General features: G+C 39.4%; 1 long non-coding RNA gene across 1 annotated transcript; it reads left to right on the forward strand.

Moving 5' to 3' along the window:
- The first annotated feature begins 6782 nt into the window (after window positions 1-6782).
- On the forward strand, window positions 6783-10536 carry LOC134731667 (uncharacterized). The gene is made up of 3 exons (XR_010114134.1): window positions 6783-6897; window positions 8827-8978; window positions 10472-10536. It is a non-coding gene; the product is annotated as an uncharacterized lncRNA (long non-coding RNA).
- Window positions 10537-13947: the final 3411 nt, after the last annotated feature.

Here is a 13947-nt window from a genome sequence, read left to right on the forward strand (position 1 = left end):
GTACACACGTGGTACACATAATATCCTAAGGAGATATTGCTCACAATATCACAGTGGGTGTACACTCTGTGGGTGTACACAGTGGGTGTACACAGTGGGTGTACACTCTTCTAGGAAGATATTACTCCTAATATCATAGTGGGTGAACATGGTATGATATTACTGGTAATATCATAGGGAGATATTACTCTTAATATCACAGTGGGTGTTCACCCTGTAATATTACTCATAATATCTTATGGATATATTACTCCTAATTTCACAGTTGGTGTACACCATGTGTGTACACCCTGTGATAGTACTCATAATATACTAGACAGATATTACTCCTATTATCATAATGGGTTTACACCATGTGTGTACACCCTGTGAAGCTACTTATAATATACTTGGAAGATATTACTCCTAATATCACAGTGGGTGTACACCATGTGTCTACACTATGTAGTATTACTCATAATAAGGAGATATTGCTCCTAATATCACAGTGGGCGTCCACTGTGTGTGTACACCCTGTGATATTACTAATAATACCCTAAGGAGATATTACTCCTAAAATCAGAGTGGGTGTACACATATGGTGTACACCCTGTGATATTACTCCTAACATCCTATGGAGATAATACTCTTAATATCACAGTGGTTGCACACCCTTTGAAATTACTCGTTATAACCAAAAACACATTACTCCAAATACCACAGTGGGTGTACATTCTGTGATATTACTCAATATCCTAAAAAGATATTACTTATAATATTACAATGGGTGTATAAAATGTGTGTACACCCTGCATTATTTCAAGTAATATTCTAAAAACATATTACTGCTAATATCATAGAGGGTGTACACCCTGTGATATTACTGATAAAATTCTAGGGAGATATTACTTTTAATATCACAGGGTGTGCACACATAACGTACACCCACTGTGGTATTACTTGTAATACACTGGGGGATATTACTCCTAATATCACAGTGGGTGTACAACATGTGTGTATTCCATGTGATATTACATGTGCTATCCTAGGGAGATATTACTCCTAATATCACACTGGGTGTACAACATGTGTGTATTCCATGTGATATTACATGTACTATCCTAGGGAGATATTACTCCTAATATCACAGTGGGTGTACAACGTGTGTGTATTCCCTCTGATATTACACATAATATCCTCTGGAGATTTTGCTCCTAATAAAACAGTGGAAGTACACCCTGTGCATGCACCCTGTGAAATTTCTCGCAATATCCTAGGGATATGTTACTCCTAATATCACAGTGGTGTACAACATGTGTGTATTCCCTCCGATAATACACATAATATCCTCTGGCGATTTTGCTCCTAATAAAACGGTGGGAGTACACCGTGTGCATGCACCCTGTGAAATTTGTTGCAATATCCTAGGGAGATATTACTCCTAATATCACGGTAGGTGTACAACATGTGTATTCCATGTGGCATTGCATGTACTATCCTAGGGAGATGTTACTCCTAATATCACAGTGTGTGTACACCATGTAATGTTACTCGTAATGTATTAGGGAGATATTTCTCCTAATATCACAGTGGATGTACACTATGTTTGTGCACTTTGTGATATTACTTGTAATATCCTAGGATGATATTTCTACCATAATCATAGTGGAGGAACACCGTGTGTGTATACCCTGTGATATTCCTCATAATATCCTAGGGAGATATTACTCCTAATATCACAGTGGGTGTACACCATGTGTTTACACCCAGTGATCTTACTCTTAATATTATAGGGAGATATTACCCGTAATACTAGGAATATATTACTCCTGATACCATAGTGGATGTTATATTACTCATAATATCCTAGGAAAATATTACTCTTAATATGTCAGTGAATGTACACCCTGTGATATTACTAGTAACACACTAGGGAGATATTACTCTTAATATCACAGTGGGTGTACACCCTGTGGTATTACTAGTAACATCATAGGGAGCTAATACTCCTAATATCACAGTGGGTGTACACCACGTGTGCACAACCTGTGATGTTAGGAGTAATTTTCTAATGAGATATTACGAGTAATATCATAGTGGGTGTGCACAAAGTGTGTAAACCCTGTGATATTACTTGTAATATTTTATGAAGATATTGCTCTTAATATCACAGTGGGTGTGCACCCTGTGATATTACTTGTAATATTCTTAAGAAATATTACTGTTATTATCACAGTGGGTGTATATCCTGTTTTATTACTTGTAACATACTAGGGAGCTATTACTCCTAATATCAAAGTGCATGTACACAGGGTGTTATTAATCATAATATTCTAGGTAGATATTACTTCTAATATCACAGTGGGTGTACACAATGTGTGTATAACATGTAATATTACTTGTAATATTACAAGTATTATAGCTGTGTACACCCACTGTGATATTACTCGTAATATCATAGACAGAGACTACTCTTAATATCACAGTGGGTGCACACCATTTGTGTACTCCCTGTGATACTACACGTAATATCCAAGGGAGTTATTACTCCTGATATCACTGTCGGTGTACACCAGTCATGTACACCCACAGTGATATTACTCATAATATAGTAGGGAGATATTACACCTACTATCACAGTGGGTGTACACATACATTTTAGGGAGCTATTTCTCCTAATATCACAGTGTACACCATGTGTGTAAACCTTGTGATATTACTCATAATATCCTAGGGAGGTATTAATCCTAATATCAAAGTGAGTGTACACAATGTGTACTATGATATTATTCATAGTATCCTGAAGAGATATGACTTCTAATATCACAGTGGGTGTACACCCTGTGTGTACAAATTGTGAAATTATTAGTAGTATTTTGAAGAGATATTACTTCTAATATCATGGTGGGTGTACACCTTGAGTGTACACCCTGTGATATTATTCATAGTGTCCTAGGGAGATACTATGAGTAATATCACAGGGTGTACACCCGCTGTGATATTACTCATAATATTCTAGGAAGATATTACTCCTAATACCCCAGTGACAGTGGGTGTACACACTCTGATATTATTTATAGTATCCTAAGTAGATAATAGTCCTAATATCACAGTGGGTGTACACCCTTTGATATTATTTGTAGTATCCTGGGGAGATATTACTTCTAATATCAGGGTGGGTGTATGCCATTTGGTATTATTGGTATTATTCATAGTATCCTGGGGAGATATTACTCCTAATATCACAGTGGGTGTACAGCCTGTGATATTATTTGTAGTATCCTGGGGATATATTACTTTTAATATCACAGTAGGTGTACACCTTGTAATATTATTTGTGGTAACTTGGGGAGATTTTACTCCTAGTATCACAGGGGTGTACACCATATTTGTACAACTTGTGATATGACTTGTAATATCCTAGGGAGATATTACTTTTAATATCACAGTGGGTGTACACCCTGTGATATTACTCATAATATACTAGGGAGACGTTACTCCTAGTATCACAGTGTGTTTACATCATGTGTGTACTCCCTGTGATATTACTAATATCCTAGGGAGCTATTACTCCTAATATCACTGTGGGTGTACATCCTGTAATATTACTCATAATATCCTAGGGAGATAGTACTTTTAATATCAGAGTTGGTGTACACCTTGTGTGTACACCCTGTAATATTACTTGTAATATCTTACAAAGATGTTACTCCTAATATCACAGTGGGTGTACAGCCCGTGATATTACTCATAATATCCTAAAAAGATATTACTCCTCACATTACAGTGTGTGTACACCCTGTGATATTACTGGTGATATTCTAGGCAGATATTACGCCTAATATCACTACATTCTAGGGAAATATTACTCCTAATATCACAGAGTGTACACCCACTGTGATATTAAGAGTAATATCTCCCTAAGATATTATGAATAATATCACAAGGTGTACACACATGAGGAAAACCCACTGTGACATTAAAAGTACACACAGGGTGTGCACACCCACTGCGATATTTGCAGTAATATTGAAGATATTATGAATAATATCACAGGGTGTACATTCACTGTGATATTAGCAGTAATATCAAAGATATTTTGGATAATGTCACATAATAATGCCACTGTAATATTAGCAGTAATATCGAAGATGGTAGTAATGTCAAAGATGTTATGAATGATATCACAGGGTTTACACACATGTTGTATCCCCACTGTGACATTTGCAGTAATATCCTTGATAGATATAGTGAATAATATCAGAGTGTGTACCCCCAATGTGATATTAGCAGTAATATCGAAGATATTATTAATAATATTACAGGGTGTACCCCACTGTATTACTCCTGTATTACAGGGTATACACCCATGGTGTACACCCACTGTGACATCAGCAGTAATATCGTAGATATTATGAACAGAATCACAGGGTGTACACACAGGGTGTACACTCACTCTGATAATAGCAGTAATACCATAGAAGATATTATGAACAGTATCACAAAGTGTACACGCTAGGTGTATTCCCACTGCGATATTAGCAGTAATATCATTGAAGATATTATTTTTAGCATCATAGGGTGTACATCTACTGAGATATTAGCAGTAATATCATCGAAGATATTATGAACAGCATCACAGATGTATACCCACTGTAATATTAGCAGTAATATCATCAAAGATATTATGAACAGTATCACAGGGTGTACACCTACTGTGATATTAGCAGTAATATCATTGAAGATATTATAAACAGCAATATCCCTCTAATATTTATAATATGCAGTGTTCACACACTGTGATATTAATGAAAAATCTCTCTGATATTTATAATATCCAGTGCTAACACTCAGTGTTTACACAGTAAGATATCAACAAAATATTGCTCAGATATTTATAATATTTAGTGTAAACACACTGGGATATTAATGAAATATTGCTGTGATATTTATAATATCCAGTTTCCCCACACTTTTTACATACTGTGATAATAATGAAATATCGCTCTGATATTTATAATATCCACTGTTTACAGACAATGTTTACACAGTGATATTAATGAAATATCACTCTGATAATTATAATGTCCCATGTTTACACACTGTGATATTAATTGAATATTGCTCTGATATTCTTAATATCCAGTGTTTACACAGAATGTTTACACACTGTGATATTAATGAAATATTGCTCTGATATTTGTAATATCCAGTGTTTACACAGTTATATTAATGAATTATTGCTCTGATGTTTATAATATTCAGTGTTTACACAGATTTTAATGAAATATCACTCTGATATTTATAATATTCAATGTTTGCATGCAGTGTTTACACGCTGTGATATTAATGATATATCCCTCTGATATTTGTAATATCCAGTGTTTACAGTGTGATATTAATAATAAGTTGATCTACTATTTCTCATATCCTTTGTTTACACAGTGTTTACACACTGATATTAATTAAATATTGCTCTGATATTTATAATATCCAGTGTTTACACACAGTTCTTACACAGTGTGATATTAATGAAATATCACTCTGATATTTATAATATCCAGTGTTTACACACTGTGATAGTAATGAATTATTGCTCTTATAATATCCACTGTTTACACACGGTGCTTACACAATGTGATATTAATAAAATATTGCTCTGATACTTATACTATCCAGTGTCTACACACTGTGATATCAATGAAATATTGCCCTATTTATGATATCCAGTGTTTATACGCTGTGATATTAAATATCACTCTGATATTTACATTATCCAGTGTTTAAACACAGTGTTTATACACTGTGATATTAATGACATACCATTTTGTTATTTATAATATCCAATGTGTACACACTGTAATATTAATGAAATATCACTCTGATATTTACAATATCCAGTGTTTACACACTGAGATACTAATGAAATATAGCCCTGATATTTATAATATCAAGTGTGTACACACTGTGATATTAATGAAATATCACCCTGACATTTATAAAATGCAGTTTTTACACACTGTGATATTAATGAAATATCACCCTGATATTTATAATATCCAGTGTTTACACACTGTAATACTAATAAAATATTGCTGTGATATTTATAATATCCAGTGTTTACACACTGTGATTTTAATGAAATATCAATATTACTACTAATATCCAGTGTTAACACACTGTAATATTAAATAGTGTGATACTATTCACAGTATCACCAATATTACTACTGATGTCCAGTGTTAACACACTGTAATATTAAACACAGTGTGGTATTATTCACAATATCACCAATATTACTACTGATGTCCAGTGTTAACAAACTGTGATATTAAACAAACTGTGATATTAGTCACCATATCACCGATATTACTACTGATGTCCAGTGTTAACAAACTGTGATATTAAACAAACTGTGATATTATTCACAATATCGCCGATATTACTACTGATGTGCAGTGTTAACACACTTTGATATTATTCATGGTATCACCGATATTACTACTAATATCCAGTGTGTGTTATGTTAGCTGACAAATGTTTCTGGATTAGTGGTGAAACTTGCATTTTCAGGTTTTCTAGATAACTATCTGTTTATTGGAGTGGTGGTTTTTAAAAAATGGCTACACAAAGTTTTTGACACTCTTCCCATCAAGTGGCAGGGTCTGTCTCCCCTCCCTTGGATCTCAGCAGGCTTAAAACCAATTAGTAGAGATGAAGTGATGTGCTGAGACTTCTGCAACTAGATCATAAAAGGCGGGTAGCTTCCATCCTGTTCACTGGAACACTCATGCTCTGATCTGTCATGTAAGAAATCTGACAATTCCGGAACCACCATGATGGAGACAGTACTTACAGGCACTCAAGTCAACAGTCACAATTGAACTCCCTGCTGATGACCGACATCAACAGTCATTTGTAAGTGAGCCATTGTGGATGGCCAACCCAACCAAACCTTCAAGTAATGGCAGCCCCAGCAAACATCCATCTGCAACCACGCGAGAGATCCTCAAATAAGAAATGCCCACAGAGGCTTTCTCAGGCTCCTAATTAACAAATGTGTGAGCGAAACAAATTATTGTTAGTTTACAAAACTTCTTGGGTAAATTGTTATACAGCGATAGTAATTGAAGGCATTATGGTTTGTGGACTGTTATGCTAGGAGGGGACTGAATGAAAGGGAATGGAAGAGGCGAAACCTGTGTCAGACTTTCCTAAATTGGCTTGTAAATCAGAATCTTGTGGGAATTTGTAGAGTCTCTAAGTCTTAGGTGGGCCCAGGAATGTTTAAGAATAATCTCCTGTGGAAATGCTAAACTACTTGTATCACGATAGTCATAAATGGACAATTCAAAAGGACATGAATTTCTCTCCCTCCACCATGGGATTCCCTTCTGTTATTTTTTTTCAAAATTTTCCTGAATATTTATTTCTACAGTGAATTCAAGATCATTTTGCCATGTTCCTCCCAAAATCTTGTTGCTCTTTTGATTGTGATCCCATTAACTGTATAGGGTAATTTATGAAGAAATACTATTCAATACTGGGTGTTCTTATCCTAGAATACAGTTCAGATGCTCCTTGATTTATGATGGGACTACATCCCGATAAATCCATTGTAAATTGAAAATATCGTAAGTTAAAATGCACTTAATACACCTAAGGTACCGAACATCATAGTTTAGTTCTACCCACCTTAAATGTGCTCAGAAGACATATTAGCCTACAATTGGCAAAATCATCCAAGAGAGCCGATTTTGTAACAAAGTGTTGAATATCTCATGTAATTTAAAGGGTACTATACTGAAATTGAAAGTCAGGATGCCTGTATGGGTACTGCGGTGTGAACCCAAAATAACTGAGACAGGTCTCAGTCAATTCAGAAAGTTTATTCTGCCAAGGTTAAGGATGTGTCCGTGACACAGCCTCAGGAGGTCCTGATGGTGGTTCTATACATTTTAGGGAGAAATGAGACATCAACAAATATATGTAAGGTGTACATTGGTTCGATCTGGAAAGGTGGGATGACCTAAAGTGGGGATGGGGGCATTCAGGTCATAGGTAGATGAGAGACAAACGGTTGTATTCTTTTGAGTTTCTGATAAGCCTTCCACTGAAAACACAATTTACAGGAATAGTCACTTAGGCCTTAGCCTCTTAGTGAAACAATATGGCAAAGGAAGCAATCAGATAAGCATTTGTCTCATGGTGAGCAGAGAGAGGACTTTGAGTTCTGTCTGTTCTTTGTTCACAAGGAATTTCCTTGTGGCCTAGTGATATTTGGGGTCCCAAGATTTATTAGTGAGTTCCATTTAGCTTAGTGGTTTGGGGGTCCTGAGATTTATTTTCCTTTTTCAATGGTTTCTACTGAATGCATATCACTTCTCCACCACTGTAAAGTCAAACACTGGTAAATTGGGGACCATCTGTATGTTCCGCTTTCTCCAAGTGTCTCTGTGTGTCCGTTGGCAGGGTCATACCATGTATACATTGTATACATCCTACCTATTTCTGTTAAGGTCTATCATAGGTGTGTTAAGTTATGATTGCAAATGGGATTTTCTACCACTTCTAGTTAATTTTTAATTGATATTTCCTATAGGAAAGCTGTTTTTTTGTATTTACTTTGTAATCAACCACTTACTGAATTACCTTATCTCTGATGGTTTCTCAGTCGATTCCCTTTTGTTTAACACACATCATCTGAAAATCATTTGACCTCCCACTTTCCAAACTGTATACTTCATTTCTCTCCCTTGCTAATTACATTGGCCAGTGCTTCCACAATACCGTTAAATTGTCATGATATGGTAGGAATGCATGTTTACTAATGCCTTTTGTTTCCAGTTTGGCAAACTCATACCAATGAAATCTGATACAAGCAACCCACAATCAGCACCAGGGGTACCACTGACATATGACACCACCTTTATCAGCTTACTTCTTCAACCTGGCCTTGATACATAGTGCTCATTTTCACGATCCCAGTGGAATAAGAGGTCAGTAAAATTTCTTCAGATTCTCTGAGACAGGCTGGACCTCCTCCCCAATGGGGAGGGGTGTTCCAGGAGTGGTCATTCCTTTTGCATTCTTCTATTACAACCAAGTACAGGATATAATGATGGCTCCTCAGTGGGAGAGGTCAATCTTTTTTTTTTTTTTTTTTGAGATGGAGTCTCGCTCTGTCTCCCAGACTGGAGTGCAGTGGCGCAATCTCGGCTCACTGCAAGCTCCACCTCCCGAGTTCACGCCATTCTCCTGCCTCAGCCTCCTGAGTAGCTGGGACTACAGGTGCCCGCCACCACGCCTGGCTAATTTTTTGTATTTTTTTTTTTTTAGTAGAGACGGGGTTTCACCGTGTACCATGTTGGTCAGGATGGTCTCAATCTCCTGACCTCGTGATCTGCCCGCCTCGGCCTCCCAAAGTGCTGGGATTACAGGCGTGAGCCACTGCACCCGGCCGGCACAGGTCAATCTTAAAGGCCTAAGTGATGACACACAGCAGAGGCTAAGAGGAAGTGCTGTCTATCTCTCATCATTTACTTCTTCCTTGTCTCTCTGCTACTGGAGAATGGCGTGGAGAAATCAGGCTCTTGGAGATGAGTATCAGCTTTCTCCTCTTGCCTGCTTTGAAGAGTGTTCAGGGAGCAAAAGGGTTCATGCCAGGTGCGGTGGCAAGGCTGAGGCAGGAGGATGGCTTGAGCTCAGTTCAAGACCAGCCTGGGCAACACAGGGAGACCATGTCTCTAAAAAAAAAAAAAAAAACACTGAGTGTGGTGCCTCATACCTGTGATCCCGGCACTTTGGGAGGCCGAGATGAGTGGATCATTTGAAGTCAGGAGTTCAAGACCAGCCTGGCCAACATGGTGAAACCCCATCTCTACTAAAAATTACCCAGGTGGAGGCTGGGCTCGGTGGCTTACCCCTGTAATCCCAGCACTTTGGGAGGCCGAGACAGGCAGATCACCTGAGGTTGGGAGTTCAAGACCAGCCTGACCAACATGGAGAAACCCCATTTCTACTAAAAATACAAAATTAGCCAGGTGTGGTGGTACATACCTATAATCCCAGCTATTCCGGAGGCTGAGGCAGGAAAATCACTTGAACCTGGGATGTGGAGGTTGTGGTGAGCCAAGATCGTGCCATTGCACTCCAGTCTGGGCAACAAGAGCAAAACTCTGTCTCAAAAAGACAAAAAACAAAAACAAAAAATTAGCCAGGCAGTAATGGCACGCGCCTATAATCCTAGCTACTCAGGAGGCTGAGGCAGGAGAATTGCTTGAGCCTGGGAGGCAGAGGTTGTGGTGAATCGAGATTGCGCCACTGCACTCCAGTTTGGGTGACAGAGTGAGACCCTATCTCAAAAAAAAATTAGTCTGGTATGATGGCGTGCACTCATAATCCCAGCCACTTGGCAGGCTGAGGCAGGAGGATTGCGTGAGCCCAGGAGTTCAAGGTTGCAGTGAGCTACAATTGTGCCACTGCATTCCAGCCTGGGGGACAGAGTGAGACCTTGTCTAAGAAAAAAAGAAAAGAAAAGAAGAAAAGGAAAGAGACACAGAGAGAAGGAAAGAGAAAAAAGAAAGAAAGAAAAGAAAAGGGCTCCATGAAGAAAACAAAAGAAAAAAAAAAAGAAAAGAAGGGAAACAAATGGACTCCATCTCCACTGTGCTTTAAGTGGGCAAGATTATTAACTGACCCAGCGGTTTTTTCCTCCCCTTCCAAGTCATAACAGCAGAACAGTTTTCAAGGAAAGGTCTAACCAAGCCAGAAGTGGTTGAAAATGTATTTATTTTTTTCAAATGATCTTTTTCAAGCAATAAATAAAACCAGACATACTGACTTCTAAAAAACCAAACCAAACAAAAAAAAAATCCCCTAAACTATATACATCCTACAGAAATACAGGCATATCAAATGTAGAAATGATATCACTCTGAAAGACGGGGCTATTTACACAAGCTACAAGAATTGCATTGCTGTCTTTAAGAAGTCTCCTCCTTGAATAACTCATAAACTCTAAGGGAGAGAGGGTACTGGTGGGGAAGCGGGGTTCAAAGAGGAGTCATGCTCCATCTTTATTGATGGACAAGACAGTCTCAAGGAAAAACATCAATACCCAAACACTGTATTGAGTCCCTTAACAAGGCTCCACAGATCAGCTGCCTTTCAAAAAGCCTGGAAGGGTGCCCCACTCAGGAACTCCCAAGAGAAACCATCTTGTCCCTCAGCCAGGCTGGGACTGGCAGTGAGGCCATGCTGAGCCAGTGGCAAACCCATGTCTGTGGTCTCCACAAGACAACCTGGCTCTGTGCTGTCACACCCAGCCTCCAACAGTGCCTTGACATCCAGAAAGCATGGCAGTTTCCCAAGCTTGGCTGCACAGGGAAAGCACCCAGGGAGCTACGAAACACACTGATGCCTGAGTCCTCCACCTAGAATTGGTTGAACTGGTCTAGGAGAGCCTGGGTATCAGAATTGTAAAAGTTCCCCAGGTAATTCCAACGCAGGACCATGGCTTTACTACTACAGGCTTGGTTGGAGGCCAATTCCCAATCTCCAGCCTCTTCCTGTCATGTTGGAGTCAACTATCCTATGTCCCTCTCTCCATCTTCCCAAGATTTAAAAACCTTTCTCATGGCTTCCCAAATTGGAAAACTCTCTGGAATCCAGTGTGGATGAGCAACTGAACAAAATGGCCTCGGGAGGGAATGATGGGAGCTGGGGTCTACCAGTCACCTGCTCTTCAGCCTAATACTGCTCTGTGGGAAAACTTGGTCCATTTCTCCCACGGCTCCTCAACACACACCCCTGGGTCAGACATTCTGGGAGGGAATAGGCAGCATTCCTCACTCTATAGAATACCCAATGAGCATCCTGTCTTTCACGGCTAACAGCAAAGTTGGCAATCAATGAGGGTCAATGCTTTCCTGTCATTACAGAAACTTCCCATCACCAGAATCCCTTCATGGGAGGGATGGATGCCTATTGGAACTCACTGACCTTTTGGACTGACCCTGGGGTGGTATCTTCATCAGAGCTATTGTAAGTCATTCAAAAGGCTTCTGACGAAAGAACAATTTTTAAAAAGTCCCTCTTTCCAATCAAGCCAACGTCCTATTTTATTTCGAAAAGTTTTGGGACTCGTGCTGTTATCAAGTACAATGAAAATGGCTTTATAAATAGCTGTTTTGACATTGTGATAGAAGGCTTGAATTCGGAGGAAAGATGTTGCTGGAGCTAGTCCTGAGTTCTGACGGTCCCTGTGGTGGGAATCCAGCCTGGGAAAGCAGGACAGTTTTGGCAAATGTGTACTCGTTCTATAAAAATGGAATCTGTTCTGCAGGTTACCGTCCCTCCCCGCCCAAGCAGCCCCTCTCTCCTGTCTCTGCTGCTGGGACCCAGGGCTTTTTCAGCTGCAGAACCCACTGGAATTTCAGGAATCAAGGGAAAAGTGGGAATGTTCAACTGTGTTGTCTCTAAATGGTTCCATTGTCCGGGAACCCAACCCCTCCATGCTTCACCCTGAACTGTTATTTCTAGAGGAAGCAGGGAGCCTCTGGCTCTTCTAAAAATTGCCAGTGGGAGCTCTGGCCTCACCCATAGGCAGAGCTTGGCGAAGTCGGGATGAATGATGTCATCACAGGTTCATGGTTCATGGTTCATGAAAGGAAAGGTAACCAACCTGGTCCTGTCTAGGATGCCAGATGAGAAAGAGTATCCCAACGTGACGGTGACATTGAGGCTTGACGTTATTTATGGGTGAGCAAGAATGTTCATTAGATGTAGATTCTCAAAGGGCTAAAAAAAAACCATGCTCTCACTTCTAGACAAGTTTGCAATAACCTCTAATCTGGCACTCCATAATAAGACTGTTCCACAATACTACAAACAAAATAGCATGTAGCTTGTTCCCTCCTCCCTCCCCCACAAACCCTCCCCACAGAAAACGTGTCTCTCTCCAAAGCCATTCCCTATTTAGAAAGGCCCAACTAAGGATTCAAAATGGCACCCACATGCCCACGATAGATTCAAAATGGCGCCTGCGTGCCCGTGACACATGTCACGGGAGCCAGCGGCCAGCCCCCTCACCAGCAGTCAGCCCCAACTCCACCCTGGTGCTTTGATTTCCAGTTTGGGAAATTCATACCAATGGAATCCGATGTAAGCAATCCACAATCAGCTCACTGATGCTCTCTTGCCCTTCCACACTTCGAGAAGACCTGAAATGTGGTGTCCATTCCCCTCTTTATTCAAAAGAGGACCTTCAAAAATATTCACCTAACTAGGAATTTAAAGAACACAAGAAATTGTTGGTATATTTCACTTCAGGTAACTGCCCTAAAATTAAAACCTCCAATTTATGCAAAAAAAGAACAGATGGTGCTTCAATTTACAAAAGGATTCATTTCAGGGTTATCTCTAGTTGTCTGGTTTCTCCAATGGCTGGCCTTGCCAAATGATTTGCTGTAGGAAAATTTGAACTGCACCCAATTTTCCAGGAGCACCTTAGTGTGATATGGCATATTGATCACAGACGATAGACAAATCTTAGGCAGGTTTATGCGAAAAATGCTCCAATCACCCAGTGATCATCAGAGAGAAAAAACCTTGACTTATTGTGGTCTAAAATTGCTTCGGTGGCCTACATGCCCATGAACCAGCTTCAAAAGCAATTCACATTGGTCATGATGACACACACCTGCAGTCCCAGCTACTCAGGAGGCTGAGGTGGGAGGATCTCTTGAGCCCAAGAGTTTGAGACCAGCCTGGGCAACATAATGAGATCCTGTCTTTTTTTTTTTTTTTTTTTTTTTTAAAGGCAATTCAAACTTAATCCTTCCCTTTCTTCTTTCTTCCTCCTCCCACCCACCCCGCCTGCTTCTCAGTGGCAACAAATGCAAGTTGCTCATCATGCTACCTTGCACATACCTACAAGACACCATTTATTTCCTAACTGCCTTGACA

This window comes from Symphalangus syndactylus, chromosome 10 (genome assembly GCF_028878055.3).
Source record: "Symphalangus syndactylus isolate Jambi chromosome 10, NHGRI_mSymSyn1-v2.1_pri, whole genome shotgun sequence".
NCBI classification, from domain to species: Eukaryota; Metazoa; Chordata; class Mammalia; order Primates; family Hylobatidae; genus Symphalangus; species Symphalangus syndactylus.